The sequence below is a fragment of the Myodes glareolus genome, chromosome 7 (genome assembly GCF_982192425.1).
Source record: "Myodes glareolus chromosome 7, mMyoGla1.1, whole genome shotgun sequence".
NCBI lineage: Eukaryota > Metazoa > Chordata > Mammalia > Rodentia > Cricetidae > Myodes > Myodes glareolus.
Genome location: NC_142032.1, coordinates 25,111,558 through 25,119,527, shown reverse-complemented (window position 1 = coordinate 25,119,527; position 7,970 = coordinate 25,111,558). Strand labels below are relative to the sequence as shown.

The window sequence follows — 7,970 nt, the reverse complement described above, 5'->3', positions numbered from 1 at the left end:
GTGTTGCTATTGTAGCCCAGGCTGACCTAGAACTAGCAGTCATCCTACTTCAGCCTCCTGAATGCTAGACTTACAAGGCCTGGCCCAGCAGTTTTGGCCGGCCTCAAACCATTGCCTTCATTCAAGCAATCTCTGTACTTCAGCCTCCCTTCAGTCACTGGGACAAGGTGGACTACATGGATGCAACTGCACCTGGCACCATGCTGTAGGTGCAGGAGAAGTCATCATACTCACTTCATCATACAGAGACTAAAGGAAACTGGTTCTAACGTTTAAAGCATGCACACTGTGGTAAATATATAACCATTATATATGTGGGTCCAATGCTTTGAACAATGCTAATATGCAAGGAATTTTTATCTGCAGTTGCTTATGCCATTGGTGTAAATGTTAGTGCAGTGGAAAATGCACACGATGCTTTCCTATTATGAAAATAGCCTTGACTTTACACCATTTCTGGAAAAGGTCTGGGAAAACTCTAGGGTCTACAGTGGCTCTATGAAACACATGACTATTTTAAAAGGAAAATTATTTTCCATATATATTTTCTCATAAAATTGGCACTCCAGCTTAGGGTCCAAATACAAAGGAGACTGAGGCAAGAGGACCACTGAGAGTTCAAGGCCAGTCTGGGCTACACAGTGAGTTTTAGGCCAGCCTAGACTACAAAGTAAAATTCTGTCTAAAATAAACATAATAGCTAAATAAAATGAACATTCCAGGGTTAAGCTACAAAACAGAAAATATAATATGCTGCCCTGTAATTCTTTTCTTTCTGTTCTGGTTAGTTTGATGTCAAATTGACACAAGCTAGAGTCATGAGAGGAGAGAGTATCAACTAAGAAAATATCTCCATAAGATTCAGCTGTAAGGCATTTTCTAAACTAATGATTGATGAAGAAGAGTCCAGCACTTGGTGGGTGGTGCCATCCCTGGGCTGATGGTCTTGGGTCTATAAGAAAGCAGGCTAAGCAAGTCATGGGGAGCAACCCAGTAAGCAGCACCCTCCATGGCCTCTGCATCAGTTCTTGCTGCCAGGTTCCTGCCCTCACTGCTTTTGATGACGAACTGTTACAGGGAACTGTGAAGAAAATAAGCCCTTTCATTCTCTAAGTTGCTTTGGTCATGGTGTTTTATCACAGCAATAATAACCCTAACTAAGACATTTTCTTCCTTCCCTTCCTTCCTCCCTCCCTCCCTCCATCCCTTCCTTTTTTCTGTGATGATATGAAAGGCATACACCACATCTGGCTCAAAATGAGTTCCAGGACAGCCAGAGCTACATAGTAAAACTGTCTCAAAAAACAAAAACAAAACAAAGAAAGAAAAGGAAGAGAGAGAGAGAGAGAGAGAGAAAGAGAGAGAGGAGGGGTGAGACAGTTCAGGAGAAGCAAATCAGGCAAGGTAGCACTTGCTTGTAGTTGGGAGGCTGAAGCAAGAGGATCAAGACCATCTCACATAAGGAGACACTGTATAAAAAGAGTGACAGTCGTTCAGGACAGCTGGTTAGGACACACTGATGAGAATTTCCAGGACAAACCCTTAACTATATAAGTTAAGCCCATTTCCTACACAACAAGTCTCTTTCTCATATCCCCTACCCCACATGGGTGTCCATCTCTCCTAAGGGCAAAATTCCTAACACTGGCCTATGGAGCTCTTCATTACCAGCCACTTGAAGACTGGGATCAAAGTCATTCTAATAGCTCTCTTTGTTCCAATGTCTTTTATTTATCAAAGCCTTTTCTTGCAATTCCTCAGAAAAGCTTGCCCTGGCCTCCCTGTCAAATCCTTAATTATAATTCCTTGTAAGGACACAATCCCAAGTTAACATTTATTGTGAGTCTCCCACCAATCAGAAAACTTCACAAAGGCAGACTGTACTCGGCTTTGCTTCTCAGTGTATTCCCACTGCTGAATTAATTCAAGGCCTTTTCATTATTTCACACATCACCAGACAAACATATTTCCCAGTTATGTAACAGAAACCTACAACTTGAGTTACAGAGGTTAACTGTCTTTACATCTTTTCATCCAAATCCAGACTCAAGATCTTCTCTGCCTCTTGGTTTACATAAGGTAGAGCCATATCCCATTTCATGATATTCACGGCAGCCCAAATGGGTCTTCTACAAACTTGTGAGTTCCTTTGTACTCTATGCTATTCAAGTGACTTTTCCATACACTACCACATTATCACTGTATGGTATTTCATGTGTGAGTACCTTTTCATTTGCTAAGCATAAACACTGGGTAATTACAGTTTAATTTGCTATTATGGTACCCATTTACATTATGAATTCTCTGGGCACATCTGCTAGAGAATTTTCCATAGACTGAAATAAGGGTTTGACCCACAGTTTACCACCAAACTTGGCAATTAATTGACAGTTCTTTGGAGGGCACCGTAAAATGTTATACTGTTTCTCTGAAAACCCTCTTTTGGCAGACAATTCAAAACAAGTGTGATTGAAGAATATTAAATCATAGATTATTTTAAGATATATTTAGAATAGTTCCTAACCAAGTATTTCTCTCTTTTTTTTTCTTCTTCTTCTTCTTCTTCTTCTTCTTCTTCTTCTTCTTCTTCTTCTTCTTCTTCTTCTTCTTCTTTTTCTTGGTTTTGTTTGTTTAGTTTGGTTTTTTGAGACAGGGTTTCTCTGTGTAGCCACGACTGTCCTGGAACTCACAGAGATCCACCTGTCTCTACCTCCCTAGTGCTGGAATTAAAAGGGTGCGCCACCACTTCCCAGAGTCAATTCTTATTCTTATCCTGAGGCAGGGAAAATCTTTTTATATTTTTACTAAATTAATTTCTAATAAAACTATAACAACAGGGAAAAAAAGTCTACAATCATTCTGGTTACTCCTTTGACTGACAACCACTGACCACAAATGTAGCTATGTATGAAATAAATGTACACTGTTTCTGATGGTAGGCCAGCATACATGTGACAGTGTTTGTGGTGGTCAGAAGACAATGTTCAAGAGAGCTTCCTGTCCACTATGTTGGTCCCAGGGATCCACCATAGGTAGTCAGGTTCAATGTGTGCTTAGACAAGTTTCTAACTATTTTTTGGAAACAGGTTCTCACACCACCAAGGCCTTGAACTTCCCTAACTGACTGAGGATGACCCTGAACTTCTGACCCTTCTGTCTATCTGCTGAGAGGAGTACTGGGAAGACAAGCATGCATAATCTGTTTTTAAGTGATGCTAAGGATCAAACGTATTGTTTAGTTCATGCCAGGCGAGCATTCAACCAGCTTCGCCCTGTAGATTTCTGAGACAGTATCTCACAGTACAGGCCTGATTGATCTACTCTTGCTCTCATTATGTAGCCAAGAAGACTTTGAATTCATGACAATTCTCCTGTCTCTGCCTCCCTAGTGCTAAGACTACAGGCATGTGCTACTATGCCTAGCTCAAGTTTCTAACAAAATACGACCTTTTTTCTTCAAAATCAAAGAGTAAATTGTAGTTCCAAGTGTCTTGAGTTATACTGAGAAATGCAAGGGCCATAGAAAACAAAGTTGACAGACAATACTGAAATTCAATATGTAGAGAACCTAGACACATTTACTAATTGGAGAGAGGGGTCGCATGTCTTCCACAGCTCAAGTGTGGAAGAATGAGAAGAATTTACAGCCATCGGTTCTCCCCTTCTCCCATGTGGGTTCAGAGATTCAACAAGCTTAGTGACGTGCACTATTATCTACTGAGCCCCTGTCTCTCACAGTGGGTATCATTTCTCTTCTCTCTTTCTCTTAATGTTGCTAAGGAGCAACATCGCGGGACTTAGGCATGTTAAACAAATACCTTATTATTGGTGTATACCTACAGTCTCCAAAACAAAATTTGTTCTCTACTAGTAAGGGTTTTTTAAACATACAGGAAAATGACTTTCCATAAAAATATAAATGTAAGGGGGGAGGGAATGGGAGGAGAGGAGGGAGGGGAAACTTTGGTCAGGATGTAAAATAAATGTATAAATTTAATTAATAAAATATATTTATAAATATAAATCCAGTTTTGAAATAGTAAGGCTAATGTAAATGGGATTTGTTATTTAACTATATCATATTTCCAGTTTAGGGTAAAATTCAAATTCTAAAGTAGGATAAAATGGATCACCCCTGAAAGATCTTAGTATTTGAAAGTCTATAGCAAGAGGATGGTCACCAGTTAAAGGACATTGTGGGCTATGTAGTCAGACTAGATTACAGAGTAAAAGACAATCTTAAAAAATAATAAAAAAAAAGAAAGCATGGTGAACTACACCTATAATCCCAATAGTAAGTAAAGCAGGCAAGAGGGTTTCAGTAAGATGGAAACATACCTGTCCTACATGTTACATGCCAACCAGGGCTATACAGCAAGATCTTATCTTAAAAGGGGGGCGGTGGAAAACTAATAGAAGGTGCAGAGATGGCTCAGCTGTTTAGATAGCTAGCTGCTCACCTAGAAGACCCAGACTTGATTCCCATCACCCATATGTGTGATGATATTTTGTTTGTGATTGAACAAATACAGCTTGCTTGAAGATCAGAGTGTGGAGCTAGCCACTAGTTAGCCTTAGAGGCCAGGCAGTGGTGGCACACCCTATAATCCCAGCACTAGGGAGATGGAGACAAGAAGGGATATGGCTGGGCGGAGAGAGGATTATAAAGCGGGAGGAGACAGGAGTTTAACACATGCAGTCTGAGGTTTGGTAGAGAGAGCATTCAGTCTGAGGATTCTTGGAGACAGGATCGCCCTTTCGGTCTGAGGTAGAGGTAAGAACTAGTGGCTGGCTGCTCTGCTTCTCTGATCTTTCAACATTTACCCTTATATCTGACTCTGAATTTTTTATTATAAAGACCAATTAGAATTTATGCTATGTCTGGTGCTCAATGTGGGGTTTAAACCCATGACCCTGGGATTAAAAGTCCCATAGTCCCATGCTCTCAGCATTAACCCTTATATCTGACTCCAGGTTTTTATTATTAAGACCAATTAGAATTTGTGCTACACACATGGTAGCTTACAACTATCTGTGACCCCAGTCACAAGAAATTTGATGCCCTTTTCTGGCCTCTGTGAGTACTGTGTGCATGTAGTGTACAAATATACATGTAGGCAAAATGCTTGCACACATGAAAAATAAACCAATTTTTTTAATTAAAAAGAAGAAGAAAACAAAGCAACGAGAGAAAAACTGGTCATGGTAGCTCATGTCCTAACTTTTGGGAGATGTGGGAAAATCAGGATCAATATTACCCTTGGCTTATGTTCAAGACCAGACTCTGGTATATAAGACCCTCAATCAAACAGACAAAACAATAGCAAAAAATCCTAACAAGAAATGGGAATTCTCTTTAGTATAAATCACAGAGCTAAATGAATTTTGGGTTAGTCTATGATTTGGGTGGGGGAGGGGGGTGTCGAGACAGGGTTTCTCTGTAACAACCCTAGCTGTCCTGGAGACAAACTGGCCTCAAACTAAGAGATCCTCCTGCCTCTACCTCCCAAGTGCTGGGATTAAAGGCATGCGCCACCACCGCTCAGTTTGTGTTAATCTACATCCAACATGGCTAGCGGCTTAAAAGAGAAACATACAATAGAGGTAGGCTGGCATAGTACATGAAGCAAAAGATAATGTTAAATATTAGATGCCCTGATTAAACTACTCATTTTCCTTTCAAGGGCAGGCCTATTTTTCTTTCTGTGAGAAGGGATATTAATTAGAATATCCTAAAATATTTCATAAAGCCATGATTGTAGGGGCTCTATATGTAAAGCACTTATTTTCCATGTGTGAAAACCTGAGTTTAGACCCCTAGCCAGGTGTGCCTGTGGAACCTGCAATCCTGGCAGGGCGGGGTGTGTGTGTGTGACGGGACACAAACATGACACACAAGGCTAGGCAGATCCCTGGAGCTCACTGGCCAGCTAGTTTTGGTAACCAACAAACTCTGGGTTCATTGAGAGACTGGTTTCAAAAATAAGGTGAAGAATAGAGGAAGCCACTCAAAGTTGACCCCAGGCCTCTGCACACAAACATGTACCTACACAAAAAATTAATAAAAATAGCCTTGTGTGCTGGTACAGCCTTTAATCCCAGGAGAAAGAGGCAGGCAAATTTCTGTGAGTTCAAGGCCAGCTTAGTCTACATAATGAATTTGAAGCTAGCCAGGGCTGCATGGTGAGACCATGTCTCAAAATAACTAAATAAAAATGGATATTTTGGAAATTGGAGGCCAAATAAACTTCTGTGTTTTATTTTATTTATTTATCCCAGCCAGTGGTACAAATCTAGAGAGCAAAACTAGATTTAAACAGATAAGAGCTGATGGTAAAATTCTACATTAAACAAGAATTTTGAAAACTCGTTGGGTTTGGGTGTGGTCAGCCAAGACTGTAATTCCAAAACTAGGGAGGCCTAGACCGGAGGGTCTGGAAGTTGAGTCATCTTGTACTGCAGATATATAGACAGTCCCGCCAATGAAAAACTAAAGCCAACAATGAAAGGTGTGATGGTTATTGGCTTCTCTCTCTCTCTCTCTCTCTCTCTCTCTCTCTCTCTCTCTCTCTCCCTCGCTCTCTCTGTCTCTCTGTCTCTCTCTCTCTCTCTCTGTAATCCAGGCTGATTTTGAATTTGTGAAGAGCCTCCCAGATCTGCCAGGCATTCACATACAGTTTTTTGCTTGTTCTTTTGAGATAGACTTGAACTCAAAAATAGCAGAGGGCAACCTTAAACTCCGGATCCTCCTGCCTCCACCTCTCCAGTGCTGGGATTATAGGATTGCTGGAAACTTGCTTATTTTTTAAAGACAATCTTGGCTTCTCTGGAATTCACTATACAGACCAGGCAATTTAGAACTCCAGGTAATCCTTCTGTCTCAGTTTCCCACGTCTGGGATTTACAGTCCTTATTCCAGGTTCAAAAATTCCACATATTCACTTAAAGAAACAACAAAAATTTGTAGCAAAATGTAAAAATAACCAATGGAAAACTACCAACCATGCCGCCGCCAATCACAGCACAAAATAACGCCACAGGTCATCCAAACTACGCATTTGTTTAAGTCAACAACAGCTCTTTCCTCCTTCAAAGCTCTATCTTCCGCGTCAGAGAAGACAGAGGAATGATTTATGACTTCTCCCTTCCTGATCCCTCACCCGGATCCACCTGTTTAGAAGTGTCAAGGAGACTAGAAATGGTTAACGGTGACCAGCTGCAGAAAGAAACAAACATCCTTGACAACCCGCAGCTGAGCAAGCAAGGGCTGTTTATTTACCAACGCGTTTCTTTTGGGGGGCTGCCGGGCAAGTCCTAGAAGACAGCACCTCCAAGAAGGTGGTTCTTGTACGGGCAGACAGCGTCCACACGTCCACACACACACACACACACACACAGAGGCACCGATGAGAACACACACACACACACACGCGCACCATGGTCCTCTCTCTTCCCACCCCACGTGTACACACACATACACAGGCACCGGTGAGAACGGTCGGGGTACCCACCCGCCCCTCCGGAGCAGCCCCGCACTAAGTCACCCGGTCCCTCCCCGAAGATGGGCTCTGACGCGGCCGAGGCTGACCCGAGCGCCCGACCTCCTGCCGCCGAGGTCGGGCGTGCAGGACCCGGCCCAGAAACTGGCCCTCCAAGCCACCTCCCCTCACCTGGCTCCGTCCCACCTGAGCGCGAGAGCTGAGGGGGCAAGACGCGGAGAAGGGGTGCTGACCTTGTTGCTACTGACAGCGGGGCGCCACATGCTGCCGCTTCCCGGACAGCGGCCCGAAGGACATTTTTTTCCCCCTGGAGGAAGGAAACGGGAGGGCGCCGGCCCGGCGGCGGCGGGCGCGGCGGCGGGGGTCCCGGCGGGCTGTGCAGCCTCTAGCGGGGACGGTCCGAGGACTACATCTCCCAGGCTGCTCCGAGCCGCCCCTGCGTCGTGACCCCGGCGCGCACGGAGGCGGTGA

General features: G+C 43.1%; 1 protein-coding gene across 1 annotated transcript in view; it reads right to left on the bottom strand.

Moving 5' to 3' along the window:
- Nucleotides 1–7,863, bottom strand: part of Cpeb3 (cytoplasmic polyadenylation element binding protein 3) — a 191,716-nt gene extending 183,853 nt beyond the window's left edge. The window contains exon 1 of the mRNA XM_085693823.2: nucleotides 7,733–7,863. The gene's annotated coding sequence lies outside the window, so the exon portion shown is untranslated. The remainder of the gene's footprint in view (nucleotides 1–7,732) is intronic.
- Nucleotides 7,864–7,970: the final 107 nt, after the last annotated feature.